This window comes from Rana temporaria, chromosome 6 (genome assembly GCF_905171775.1).
Source record: "Rana temporaria chromosome 6, aRanTem1.1, whole genome shotgun sequence".
NCBI classification, from domain to species: domain Eukaryota; kingdom Metazoa; phylum Chordata; class Amphibia; order Anura; family Ranidae; genus Rana; species Rana temporaria.
Window position 1 is genome coordinate 135,703,090 of NC_053494.1, and position 15,171 is coordinate 135,718,260.

The following is a 15,171-nucleotide window of genomic DNA, read 5'->3' on the forward strand; positions in this document are numbered from 1 at the left end:
ACGTCACGTGACCAGGACCGCCTCCGACGTACGTTTCGTTATTAGAACGTCTTCAGGGGGCCGTATATAGTCGTACGGCCATCGGGAAGTTGTTAAAGAGGAACTTGTTAAAAAAAAAAATAAAGTCAGCAGCTTCAAATACTGTAGCTGCTGACTTTGAACAGACATTCACTAGCCCAGGAATCCAGCGCTGTCTTTACCCAGGTCAGTTCATCCCATACCCTGGTCCTGCAGCCTCCTAGGTCATTTAACGTGGGTGAGGGAGGGGGCTAAACTTCTGTATTTCTCGCTGAGGCAGGATTGGCGGAAGTGGGAGCAGATACCTGTCAGAAAAAGGTTCCCACTCCTGAAAAATAAAAAAACGTGGTAGAGGAAGGGGTAGAGGCAAATTAGCAGTACTTTCATTTTTAAGTGAAAGTCTGCATTAAGAAAGAGACACCAGGCAAGTTTTAATAAAGAAATCAAATTTCTAGTTTTATTTCACACAATAAAGCCAAAAAGATGCATAGTAAGCATTTTTATTAGACAGCAGTTTTAGTAGGAGACAACAGGCAGGTTTTATACATTTGAATTCAATTATTTTTGTTGCTTCATACATTGGCTATATTTATGATTTTAAGAGTAAACAAAAAAAAGAATTGTTTTAAATGTTTTTATATAACTAAATTGATTATCCGGTGATGGTGAGCAGTCTGAATGCTTTTATGAAGCAGATGAATGTGAATGCTTTTATCAAGCAGATGAATGTGAATGCTTTTATGAAGCAGATGAATGTGAATGCTTTTATGAAACAGATGAATGTGAATGCTTTTATGAAGCAGATAAATCTGAATGCTTTTATCAAGCAGATGCATGTGAATGCTTTTATCAAGCAGATTAAAGGTTAGGTGAGAAGGAGGAGAAGTCGATAAACTGTACTGTTGCAAGTATTCATTGAGAAAGAAGTACAAGATTCCTATGAAATATGTCAGCAGTGTGGCTGGGTAAACAATAAGGGGGGTTGGTAATCTCAGACAGCCATACACTAGTAGGTATCTGTACAAATGTTTCTTTGTAAAGAGCTTTGAGAAGCTACCTTTAAAGGCGCTATAAAAAATAAAGTTTATTATTAATATTATTACAATTTTTTTTTGATAATTCTGATTACCGTATTTTTGGGCGGTGAATAAGGCGACCGGGCGTATAAGACGACCCCCTAATTCCACTGTACTTCCACAGCTTTTGCCTATACAGTACTCATTGTATAGGACGACTCCCCTTCTGAGACTTCATATTGCCTATATTTCCTTCTTCTTAACCTCCCCGGCGGTATGATTATTTCAGATTTTAGGTGCTGAAAGCGGTACCATTATTTGCAAGGAAATTTGGCGTTTTATACTGTAGGCCTGTAATTTTTAGGAATAACTCACTTAAATCTGTCCAAACAAGAGTCTAGTAGGCATATCGGGTATGTATTTTTTTTTTTAAAACAAAATCATAATTTATAATATAGGAAATAATTATAAATAATTATAACAAATAATAATATAATTATAATAAAAATTATTCAATAATGTAATCAACTCAAAATCACTGAAATTTGCTCAGTTGCAGAATTGTCGCTGTCATTACTTTTTTTTTTTATGACGAATTTCCCCACAAATCGCTATCGCACAATTCTGCAAGTGATTATAATTTATTATCGCTGTTTTCTAGCTGCTCTAAAACCATTTTTGACATAAAGGGACACTTTTGGTTGCTATGGACAATCTACAGTTTGCAGGCAGAAAGAACAGTTTTTATTATATAAAAGTACATGTAGGGCACTGGGCAGACCACTAGGGACAAGGGGGGTGTCTATTTTTTACATACAGTACTGTAATCTATAAGATTACAGTATACTGTATGTAAGGTGTTTGTTTACCTTTTTGAATCTGGCGCCGTTCTCCGCCCCTGTGCGTCGTAAAGTCGCAGGGAACGGAGATCGGCGGCACACAGGGACACTGTGGGAATCAAGAGAGCACCCGCTCGCTCACACAGCGCGGTGGCATCGCTGGATCCAGGGACAAGGTAAGTAAACACTGCCTGTGGATTCAGTGAGGCGAGCCCGAGTCTGACTCGGGGTTACCGATCGCAGCAAAAAAATGTGACCCCGAGTCAGACTCAGGAATACCACCAGGGGGGTTAATGGAAGTTGGAGCCATACCACGCTGAGTCAATCACGGCGAGCGATGTATTCTATTAATGAATACAAAGCCTGCTCGGATTGGAAGAGGCTGTAACATTATCAGCCCGCGCCTCTCTCACTCTCAAAGCCAATCCGAGCAGGTTACTGTATGTAGCCTGCTCAGATTGGCAGAGGTTATTACTCCAATCTGAGCAGGCTCTGTATTCATTAATAGAATACATCGCTCGCCGGGATTGGCTCGGCGGTGTATACTGTATGTAGCCGAAGCTACATACAGTATTGCCGCACATCCGGCGGGCTGACATACAGCCGGCTGCATTTGATACCCGGCGTATAAGATGACCCCCACCTTTTGGCCGTTTCTTTTAAGCGTAAAAGGTCATCTTATACGCCAGAAAATAGTACATTTGATGACTTGACGAATGTTGTTCGAAAGTATTTAAAAAATGTATTTTGCTTATAAAATTTGATTTTGTAATGAAGGTCATTTCCCGAACGAGAACCAAATTAGTTTGTTCAGAATTTTTTTTCCATCCTGCTCCTTCAAATTTTCTTGTGATTGCGGTTAAAAACAAATGTTATTTTTAGATTTGAAACTCAATTAAACATCCCTGAAAGGAAAGTTTTCAAACAAATTTCTTCTAGTGTATTGCCAGCTTTATATGACACTTTCCAGGTCATAGATAGAGATCAATAGTGCTCCTTCAATTGGGAAGTTAAAGAATATCTCAAACCAAAACCCGAATTTTATATGTTACACCTTACCAATCCTTAGATGTTGTGGCTGTGTCCATTTTCTTTTTTTAGGTTTTTACCCATATTCCACTGGTGGTCCAGCCAGTAACACACTTCCTGTCTTGGGGTGTCTCCTCTATCTATGGAGAAGCTATACAGACACCCTTGAACAGCAGAATTCTCTTAAGCCCCCGTTCACAATTTTTAATGCAATTTGACAGTTCCAAATCGCATGACAAGTCGTACCCCATTGTTGGAAATGGAACTGTTCAAATAGCTGCAGCTCATGTTGCAGAAACTTTGAAAAAGTTTCCTGCACCACTTCCTGCCTATTTAATTTCGACTTGCATTGACTTGTATGAAGTTGCAATTCGCAACGAAATCGTCAGGGCAAATTGCCCTGATCTGCAGCTTTGAAGTTGCGGTGAAGTAGCGTGATTTCAAAGCTGCACCGGTGTTACTGGAGGCTAAGAGGGTAGTGTTAGATGGACCAGCAGATTTAGATGGACTTCACATAAATGACTGATGAATTAAAGTCAACTATCAGCTAACACTCTTTAAATGGTTTCAAAAACCGCCCCCCCCCTTTTTTTGGGATACATATTGAAAGAAATTACCATTGTAAGCACCCCTGTCAGTGATAAAGGAGTTGTAAAGTCTTAGGCCCCATACACACGATAGAATCCATCCGCTGAAAAATCCCAGCGAATGGGTTTCAGCGGATAGATCCTATGGTGTGTACACTCCAGCGGATCTGTTTCCGCGGATATTTATCCCCTGGGATGGATTCCAGCAGATCAAATATTTGCTGACATGCTAAACAAATCTATCCGCTGGAATCCATCCCAACGGATGGATCCGCTGGTCTGTATAGACTCACCGGATCCATCCGTCCGAAGGGATCCCCTGCATGCGTCGTAATGATTCGACGCATGCGTGGAATTCCTTATATGACAGCGTCGCGCACGTCGCCGCGTCATAATCGCGGCGACGGCGCGACACGTCATCGCCAGAGGATTTCGGCGCGGATTTCAATGCGATGGTGAGTACACTCCATCGCATGGAAATCCGCTGAAATCCTCGAGAGGATTTATCCGCGGAAACGGTCCGCTGGACCGTATTCGCGGATAAATCCTCTCGTGTGTATGGGGCCTTAAGGATTTTCACCTTAATGCATTCTACGCAGGCCTGGGACAAAAAATAGGCCCAGGCATTTTAGATTGAGCAGCCCGGGGGGGGGTGCGGCGTCGATTAATGATGGGATGTGTGGTTCCAGCACCTTGTACCTTTGGACCCCTTTATATTACACAGCACCCTGCACCTCTGGACCCCTTTACATTGCACAGCACCTTGCACCTCTGGACCCCTTAACATTACACAGCACCTTGCACCTCTGGACCCCTTTACATTACACAGCACCCTGGACCCCTTTACATTACATAGCACCGCACCTCTGGACCCTACCCTTTTACATTACACAGCCCCCTGCACCTCTGGGCCCCTTTACATTACACAGCACCCTGCACCTCTGGGCCCCTTTACATTACACAGCACCTCTGGACCCCTTTACATTACACAGCACCTTGCACCTCTGGACCACTTTACATTACACAGCACCTTGAACCTCTGGACCACTTTACATTACATAGCACTGCACCTCTGGACCATTTTACATTACACAGCACCCTGCACCTCTGGACCCCTTTACATTACACAGCACCCTGCACCTCTCGACCCCTTTACATTACACGAGAACGAGCAAAGCAGCTCCAGCCACTGTTTCGGGGTCCTCATTGCATAAATTGATAGCGGCAGGAGCCATTGACATCCGCTGCTGTCAATCAAATCCAGTGACATAGAACCCAGAGGGCGGGGCTGAGTCCTGCTGTCTGTGTCAATAGATGCAAAAGCAGGACTCAGGAGCACGTCTGCACGAGTGCCCGCATGGAAAGTGGCTCTCCGTGGGGGTACTTAATGAAGAGAAGGGGCCTTGAGCGCTGCCAAGGGATCCCAGAAAAGGAGGACTGTGGCCACTCTGTGCAAAACCCATGCGCGAAGCAGGTAAGTAGGACATGTTTGTTAATTTAAAAAAAATAAAACCTTTACAATCACTTTAAGTGATTTGTCTCCTTCAACTGACACTTTTGTTTGACAGCTATGACTGGGGACCAAAACTCAAATACAACTTCTAATATATAATAATAAAGACAACTAGACCCACTATTGTGGTATAAATGGCCGCAGCCCTTTATTATTGACATAATACAATTTACCAACAATAAATCATTTATTTATAAGAATAACTATAACAAAACAAAGCCACATAATGAATAATGGATAATGGATTTGTCATCTTCAGCTGCAGCCGTTGGTCTGATGTTTCTTAAATTCCTTCTTTAGGGCCAGTTCACACCATAGAAACGCAGTCCAGATGCGTTCCATATGCCTTTCTGCATGCACGTTTTTGGTGCGTATTTAGTGCAGCCCGTGCATTTTTTCCCCTCTTTTTTTCTTAACCTTAAATAAGGACATGTGCATTCCAGTGTGTTTTTGGTGCGTTCCAGTACAGTCAAGTGCAGGAAAAATGCAGCATGTTCTACTTTTATTTTCTGGAACTGAAACGCACTGGAACTGATCGCATTGGTGTGAACTATGCCATTGAAAACTATATAACCTACTTTCCATGTGATTTTGATGCAGAAAAAAAAATGCACTGGACTACATGTGATGTGAACTGGCCCTTAATCTTATAGGTCTGTTGGGTCACCTGACAAGCTGCAGAACTTTCCAGAAGATGTTGAAAAAAATCACATGCCAGGTAAGTAACAAATCAAATAAATGTAACTTTAAACTGCCCATTTGAGTCCGTCCCAGGTCCCATAGGTAGGGGTTACTATTATGTTCCCCCTACTTTTCATTCTGTTTGTGGATAAATACCAAACCTACTAGTTAGATCAACAGATATTAAAACTCAACAGGTAATAAAACTATGCTATGGGGGAGGGGGATCAGAAAAACAAATTCTACTGTGTTAATACTAGTGACAGACTGCATCATCATATATGTAATAATTTTGCCTTTGGTACCACTTTAACATTTTATCTGCATTCCTTTTTCACTGCTTATCGGAGCTATTCATGTATGGATGAGGACAGAGGCAGAGAGCTGTCACCCCAGCTGGAAATTGCTATCACCAGATTGACAAACTGAATACAGATGTCCATCTCCGTGTGAGCAAATCTCAACTATATTCTACAACATTGCATTGATCAGTCAGCCATTGGCACAAGCTGAAAAGTTTGCAATACAGAATCATCATCTTTGATATCTATTTAGTTTATAAGAGGAAGTAAGCATCTGCTGACCTACTATACAAAATGTTGTCTGGAAACCGGTCGTGTGTACATTTTTACTTCTTCCGGAAGTAACTCCATACCGTGGTTTCCAGCATATACCAAGCCTGATCGACTCTGGAAATATACATTTCTCAGAGTCCACACGTTCCGGTAAGCCTGCACTCACACTGGTGACGGGATATCTTTTTCACTTTGAAATTCATCTCAATCCACTCATTTTTTTCTCTGGAAGATACCATCTCACTTTCATTGACTCTCCAATTTTGAACTTTGTGTTATTCATTTACTACTTGGTTTACTTTGGACTTTATGCATCTATGACAGGATTCATTTATCACCATTATATGTGCATTTTTCTACCATTATTATCAATTATTATTCACGTACTGTTTTGACTTCAATGTCAACATAGTGTATGTAAACACACATAGAAAAAAGGACATTTTTGTATGTTTTGCACACTTTTAAATGCACATTTTTAAGCCTGAAGATTAGTCAAAACTCCAAAACTGTTTATATTTTCAAAAGGCAGGGACCCTGTAGAATAAAATAATGGTGCCTGCAATTTTGTATGTCACAAGATAATAGATCAAATTTTCTGTGAAAAGTACACTAAAGGTAATATTAGGGCACAAAACACAAATTATTACCCAAAATATAAAAGATGAGGTTGTGTCAAGTAAATAGATACCCAACATGGCAAGCCTTAAAACTGCATGTGCCCATGAAATGGCAACAAACTTCGATGCCCAAGATTGTCCAAAGAAACTCAGTTTAGAGTTAAAATGTATGTCACCCTAAATATTTTTTTTTGTTGGTAGCTGCTGAATAATTATACCCTGTTGTTAGATCTGTATTTAGATATCTGGATTCTTTCAAATAAGTTTATGGTGACAGTTAAATGAGAAATCTGCAACTTACATATAATAGCATGTATTTTTAGGTGCTTGCACAGTGGAAGCCACAGAACATGTATAGGCACAGAACAGGCCAAGAGTCCTTCATGCAAATTATGATCTTCTTCTATAGTTGCTGGTTCTGATAGGACCCTTCCTGCTTCTTGTGCCTCATGGTTGTTTATGACATTCATGGTTCAATAAATGCAAGAAGTAGAAGGTAACAGGTCAGAAACAGCGAATATTAAAGGTGATATCTCCTTGCAAATTGTGATCATCTTCTATAGTTGATGATTGTGATCCACCTTTCCAGCCTTCTGTGCCTCACAGTAAGGTGGTGACAGGGCTGGACTGGGACAGGACTTCATCCAGACCGGCCCACTTTAATTCAATAAAATGCTGACCCCCCCTACCAAAAGGGCCCTACATCCATTATTGTATATCGTGAGAGGGTGAGAGAGAGGGGGAATGAGAGAGTGAGAGGGAATGAGAGAGAGGGAATGAGAGAGAGAGGGGGGGTTGAGGGAAAGAGGGTGAGAGGGGGTGGGTGAGAGAGAGAGGGCATGAGTGTAAGAGAGAGGGGGTGAGTGTAGGACTCCGTTCACACTGAGGCGTTTTTCAGGCGCTTTTGGGCTAAAAAAAAGCGCATGTAAAGTGCCTGAAAAACCTTGCAGTCTCAGTGTGGCACTGTGCTGACAGGGCATTATAAAAAGTCTTGCAAGCAGAATCTTTGGGGCAATGGAGGAGCTCCTGCCCATTGAAATTAATGGCCACTTTGGCAGCAGCTCTACACGGGCACATTTAACCTTGAATTCAGCCGCTAGCGGGGGTTAAAATCACCCGCTAGAGACCGAATAGAGCCACTTAAAACTAGCAGCGTTTTACGGTCAATGCCACCCCCAGTTTAAAAGCAGCCTAAGAGTCAGGGAGTGAATGAGACAGAGGAGGGGGTCTGAGAGACAGAAGAGGAGGTCTGAGAGACAGAGGGGGGTCAGAGGGGGGTCTGAGAGACAGAGGAGGGGGTCTGAGAGACAGAGTGGGGAGTCTGAGAGACAGAGGAGGGGACAGAGGGGGGTCTGAGAGACAGAGTGGGGGGGGTCTGAGAGACAGAGGAGGGGGTCTGAGAGACAGAGAAGGGGACAGAGGGGGGTTCTGAGAAACAGAGGAGGGGACAGAGGGGGGTCTGAGAAACAGGTGAGGGGGTCTGAGAAACAGGTTAGGGGGTCTGAGACACAGAGTGGAGAGGTCTGAGAGACAGAGGGGGCTGAAAGAGGGGGGAATGAGAGACAGAGGGGGGGGGGCTGAGAGAGTGGGGAGGGGTGAGACAGACCACATAGCACTGTCCCTTCCTGCAGTCCCTCCTCTGCTCAACCCCCCAACCCTGCCGCTGTCTCTGTGTGCTGGCATGTATGTGCAGGATGCCGGGTACCTGATGGCTAGCAGTGGCAGCTCCAAGTCTCCCTCTTGATCCGAGGGTGCTCTCGCTGCTCCTTCCAGCGGCTCCTTGGCAGCCTCCGCCTCCTGCATCTTCTCTTCCTCCAGGCTCCCAGCCAGCCTGTTCTTCGGACTGGGCCGCACGGTTCTTGGAGCAGAGAGGAGGTGGAGGAACCGAGGACAGAGGTCCTGTTCGTCTCTTCGGTGGTCAGGGAGGGGGTGGAGCTCTTCTCCCTCCTCTGCTTTTAAATTCAATTGCCCTTCGCTGGCCACCTTCCCCGAGGGCTTTCAACCTGGAGCGGTGCGCTGGCAGGAGGCTCAGAAAAATCTTGCCAGGCACTTCTTTAAGGCCCTGTAGGAGCGGCGCTTTGCGGGCGGTTTTGACCCTTTTTTTAACTCTTTGTTGGCCGCTAGCAGTCGAATAGCGCCGATAAAACGACGGTAAAGCTCCACCACCCTAGTGTAAAAAGGGCCTTACTCTTTATTGGAATAATTCAATTATTTTTGTTTAAAACAGCCTTTCTCAACCTGTTTAACATTGAGAAACCCCTTGAAATAATGTTCCAGTCTCAGGAAAACCCCTGCTTATAATTACTATATCTGCAAATCATGGTGCAATGAGTAGAATGCTCTTAAGACCCCTTTCACACTGAGGTGCTTTTCAGGCGCTTTCACACTAAAAAAAAAGCAACTGAAAAGCTCACGAAAACCTATTTCCATTAAAATCAATAAATGCTTTCACACTGGGGCAGTGCACTTGCAGGGCGGTGAAAAAATGCCTCTCTCCATTGAAATGAATGGAAAGCTCTTAAAAAGCACCTGAAAAGCTCTTCAAAAGCGCTCAGTGTTTTACTGGAAGTTTAGAAGCGCCTGAATATGAAACGGGCCTTACATTTGTGGAGGAAGAAAGTCCCCCTAAAAAAAATCATTAAAGTCAATGGTTACATATCTAAAAGGCAAAAATTACTAATTTATCATGGAACCTCTAGCAACCTCTGGCGGAACCATGGTTGAGAAATTTTGGTTTTGAAAATCCAATCACTGCATACTTGTGTGTGGACACCCGTGCAAACATTTGCCACATTATGAAAAGGGAATTATATCACATTTCACAGGTTTTAGCATTTTTCCTTGGTAGCTTAAAAAGTAAAATGTGTGATACCTACAACAGCATAATCATGTACTATTTTACATAAATAATCTGTTGGGTGGCCTGGTTTCAGTGATGCCAACCTACCAGATTGAAATTTACTGGCACAACACCCGAAAATTTACTGGCGCAGCAACGTTTTTACTGGCATTTCACAAAAGTTACTAAATTACATTTTTAGGTGCAAATTTCAGTATTTAGGCTACAAACAAGTACTCTAGGCAAATAGCAATGTGATTTAAGGTAGATATTAAGGCAAAAAAACATATTTTTTTTATTTTCGATATAATAAGGGCAAATTATTCACATCACCCCCTGCCTCCATCCCCCTCTTCCTTCACCCCCCTGTGGTGCCCAATCTACCTCTGCCTTCACCCCCCTCTGTGGTGCCCCCCTGCTTCCAATCACCCCCTGCCTCTAATCACCCCCAGGCCCCCTGCCTCCACCCCCCTCTGCGGTGCCACCAACAACCCCTGTCCCCATCCCCCACCCTCTGCGGTGCCACCATCCCCCTCTGCGGTGCCACTAACTCCCCCTGCCTCCAATCTCCCCCTGCCTCCATTGCCCCCTGCCTCCACCCCCCTCTGCGGTGCCACCGCAGCCACCATCACCCCCTGCCTCCAATCACCCCCTGCCTCCAATCTCCATGTGCAGTTCCAAGCCGAACCGATCTTGGCTATTTTTACTGGCACATTCTGGCAACCACAAACATTTACAACCAGGGGAATAAACGTGTGAGTTTTTACGGACTGTATGTAAAAATATGGACGGTTAGCAACACTGCCTGGTTTATTCTATTTAATAATGCAGTGTTCTTTTTTTTTAAAATAATGCAGTGTTCAGTGTTATTTCATTCAAGTGTTATACAGGCAATGCATCCATAAACCCAAAGCCCTAAAGTTCAATCCTCTTATTCACTATTATGTTGCTCAAAATTGTCATTGGGAAGGGGGAGAATTGAATGATAAGTGTAGGTTGCATTGCAAACATGATTAAATTGTACATCACCGTGCTTCTTATATTACCGGTTGAGTACCTCTAGCTGATATACACTGGAAAAGGCAAGAGCAAGAAATCTTGATAAGTATGCTGCTGATAATCCAAATACATACGTTTCTTGTTTACAGCAGAGAAGATGTTAAATATATGACAACACAAAGGACCTAATAATCATATTTCACTTAAGGCCAGGCTATGTTGGTGACATTAAGAAAGGATTTGTCTTGCAGTACTTGATTATACTGAACTCCCTGGGGAAAAAATAGAAAAATTAGATTTGCTATACCTGGATATTCTGAAGTAAGTTGATTACCTCAATATGCTTCTTTTTCAAGACCAAATTTTAATTTTCAGTGCGGCGATAGCTTGATTAACAATTGCTCAATCGGTTTATATCATTTTTGGGACAGAGCTTTCTTTTTATGTTATTTAATAACTACTGCTTTTTTAAACATAATTTTACTATATAATGGGAAAAAGAACGAAAAAAAACCACACCAGCTCTGGAGATCTACCACTGTTGGCTGCTGTGTATAGACTCTTGTCTGTGCAGGCATGCTGGGGCAGCCACAAGCCTGAGTTAGAGATTTGTTTCGGGAAAAGACAATGCACTTTGTTTTGGAACTGTTATGCTAAGAGATTTCAGTAAAGTGTTGAAACTGTTGTCAGGCCTGGGCTTAAGTTACTAAAGGGGGTGCACGGTGGTAATAGAGTATGGAAGATCAGGACCTGTAATGCACACACACACGGGGTGAAGTGGTGACATGCCATTGCTAGGGGCAACAAGTACAAGAGAAGGATGATATGACAGCCAGACAGTGGGAGAACGTTACCGGCAAAGGTGACGGGTCTCGTGTATAGTAGTGTAGCAGTTCATAGCCTACCTTCTGAGCGGTCAGTGCCTCATCAACTGGGACCGGACCCATGTGAGGGAGACCCTAGGGACTTAGCCATATGGTACGGAAGAGAAAAGAGTTAATTATGTGCGTGCATGGGGTCCACAGTGGTGCCCGGCAGGACCTAGTTTTGTCACTGGGAAATACAGTGCCTTGAAAAAATATTCATACCCCTTTGACATTTTCAAAATTTTGTCATGTTACAACCAAAAACGTAAATGTATTTTATGTGCTAGACCAACACAAAGTGGCACATAATTGTGAAGTGAAAGGAAAATGATAAATGGTTTTCAATTTTTTTTACAAATAAATATGTGAAAAGTGTGGCGTGCATTTGTATTCAGCCCCCCTGAGTCAATACTTTGTAAAACCACCTTTCACTGCAATTACAGCTGCAAGTCTTTTTGGGGATGTCTCTACCAGCTTTGCACATCTAGAGAGTGACATTTTTGCCCATTCTGCTTTGCAAAATAGCTCAAGCTCTGTCAGATTGGATGGAGATCATTTGTGAACAGCAATTTTCAAGTCTTGCCACAGATTCTCAATTAGATTTAGGTCTGGACTTTGACTGGGCCATTCTAAACACAAATAGTCTTTGATCTAAACTATTCCATTGTAGCTCTGGCTTTATGTTTAGGGTTGTTATCCTGCTGGAAGGTGAACCTCCACACAAGTCTTAAGTCTTTTGCAGACTCTCAGGCCCCGTACACATGACCGAGTTTCTCGGCAGAATTCAGCCAGAAACTCGATCGGAGCTGAATTCTGCCGAGAAACCCGGCCGTGTGTACACTTTCGGCAGAGGAAGCCGACGAGGATCTCGTCGAGCAAATAGAGAACATGTTAGTCAACCTCGGCGTCATCCTCGGCGGCTTCACAAGGAACTCGACGAGCAAAACAATGTGTTTTGCCCGTCGAGTTCCTCGGACGTGTGTACGGGGCCTAACAGGTTTTCTTCTAAGACTACCCTGTATTTGGCTTCATCCGTCTTTCCCTCAACTCTGACCAGCTTCCCTGTCCCTGCTGAAGAAAAGCATGGTGTGTTCAGGGTGATGTGCAGTGTTAGTTTTTTTACACACATAGGGCTAGATTCAGCAAGAATTTACGTAAATTCAAAGCTGCGCCGGCGTATCTTTTTCTGTATTCAGAAAGCAAGATACGCCGAAATTAGGCTAAGATCCGACTGGCGTAAGTCTCTTATGTCGTCATATCTTAGTTGCATATTTACGCTGAGATACGCTACGCCCGCACAAACTTACGGCGGGCTTTCTGAATCTAGCCCATAGCGTTTTGCTTTTAGGCCAAAAAGTAAACTTGGTCTCATCTGACCAAAATGTGGAAAATGTTAAGGGGTATGGATACTTTTTCAAGGCACTGTAGGTGCCAAAATCAAGCTAAACTGGTGGAATGGGACACTGTTCTGTAGAGTCTCCTTCAAAATGTTGCATCCTGAGCAGGTGTATGTATCGTGGGATCAGGAGGCACCTGTATGACAGCATCCGGTTATGATACAAAGACACTGGAGTATCACATACCTGGTAGCAAAGCCTGAATTGATGAGGAAGGCCTCTCTTACACCTCTGACTCAGGGCCCCTGATAGTGTAAACAGGTGGCGCAGGAGTACAGAGTCTTGCTTGCAGCTGGGCAGGTTTCCATGCTGGGCAGGTAAAGTTATAAAAAGGCTCCAGTAAGCTGGTGAGCTGGTAGGGAGCTGGTGGGCAGCAGAATAAGGTAGGCTGGTACTGGTGACAGTAGACGATTTCTGATAGCAGACTGTAGGTCAGTCAGAACAGCAGGGTGGTAGGCGTTTAGACATTCTTCCAGGGGAGCCATCTCATTTATTGGCATGCCCTTCCTTACCCTGGGGTGTATGGCTCGCTTTTAAGTCAGGGTACCACCATAATGTTGATGCCACATGAACGTGGCCCTTCCTGGTCTCGGGCATTAGCTAGCTTGTACACCAGAAAGTCTGGAGAAAGGAGAAGAGTGACAGAGAGTAAAAGGTCCCATGTGCACTAGGCGGGTTGGCCCCAGGGCCGCCATCAGGGGGCTACAGGCAGTACGCCTGTAAGGGGACGGAGGTCCCCAGGGGCCCTCATGGCAACCCCCTTTTTTTTGTAAGGGGCCCGGAGGTCCCCAGGGCCCCGGATGGCAACACCCCTTTTTTTTATTTCTTTTTTATAAAAAATATTTTAAATATATATTTATTGTATTTAAATGTTTTTATTAAAGGGCCCAGAGGTCCCCAGGGCCCGAATGGCAACCCCCCCCTTTTTTTTTTATAAAAATGTTTTTTTAATTTATTTTTTATTCATTGTTTCTTTTTATTATAGAGCCCAGAGGTCCCCAGGGGCCGGAGGTCCCCAGAACCCCAGATGGCAACCCCCTCTTTTTTTTATTTTTTTTATTAAAAAATAAAAATTATATTCTTTTTTTTTTAAATTAAAGGGCCTGGGATGGCAACCCCCCCGTTTGTTTTTTATTAAAAAAAATATATTTTTTTTAATTTATTTTTTATTTTTATTAAAGGGCCTAGGGGTCCCCAGGGGCCCGGATGGCTACCCCCCCTTTTTTTATTTTACCTTTTTGCTGTGAACAGGCTGTCATTTGATCTTCTGCTCAGAACACACCCTTTCTCTTCAACAGCTCATAGGACTCTGTATTAGGTGTCAATTATGGTGGCCACACGCTTTTATTTGATTTTCTAAGCAATGTGCGATTTGACCAAAACGATCAAATCAGAAAACAGCTGAATAGTCATACCTTCCTTTCCTATTGATTAAGACAAGTTTGGATTGCAACAAACTGAGTCAATCGGCCAAGGTGGAAAATCACTGACAGTTTTGCATCAATTGCGCCAACTCTACTTTCTTTTTCTCCTCAACGATAGCGAATGAATATTCACTATTTTCACACTGAATCTACTCCCCACCATTTAGGTAACAAGTTGTGAGTGGCCAAAACATCAGGCGATCCTATTGGATGTCTAACGCCTAGGAGGAGGGAAGTGGAAGCCATGGAGGAAGCCGCTGAAGTATAGGACATTGGAGCCGCTGGGGGGTGGTTGTTTGCTGCCCCCGCAGGGGGGTGGTTGTTTGCTGCCCCCACGGGGGGTGGTTGTTTGCTGCCCCCACAGGGGGTGGTTGTTTGCTGCACCTGAAGGGGGGTGGTTGTTTGCTGCCCCCACGGGGGTCTTTGTTTGCTCCCCCCTACGGGGGGTGGTTGTTTGCTGCCCCTACGGGGGTGGGTGTTTGCTGCCCCTACGGGGGGTGGTTGTTTGCTGCCCCCACGGGGGGTGGTTGTTTGCTGCCCCCGCAGGGAGGTGGTTAATTGATGCCCCCCCCAAAGAAAAAACCCCACCAGCCCCCACTGATAGTAACTGTGCTGTCTCTTTATCTTGTAAAGCGCCGTGCAAACTGCAGGTGCTATATAAATCCTGTAAAATAATAATGCATTGTAATAATATTTCAATGTATTAGTGCAAAGCTAATATTTAACAACGTCTTGAAATTTTCATATGACTTCCAGTGCATATTGAAT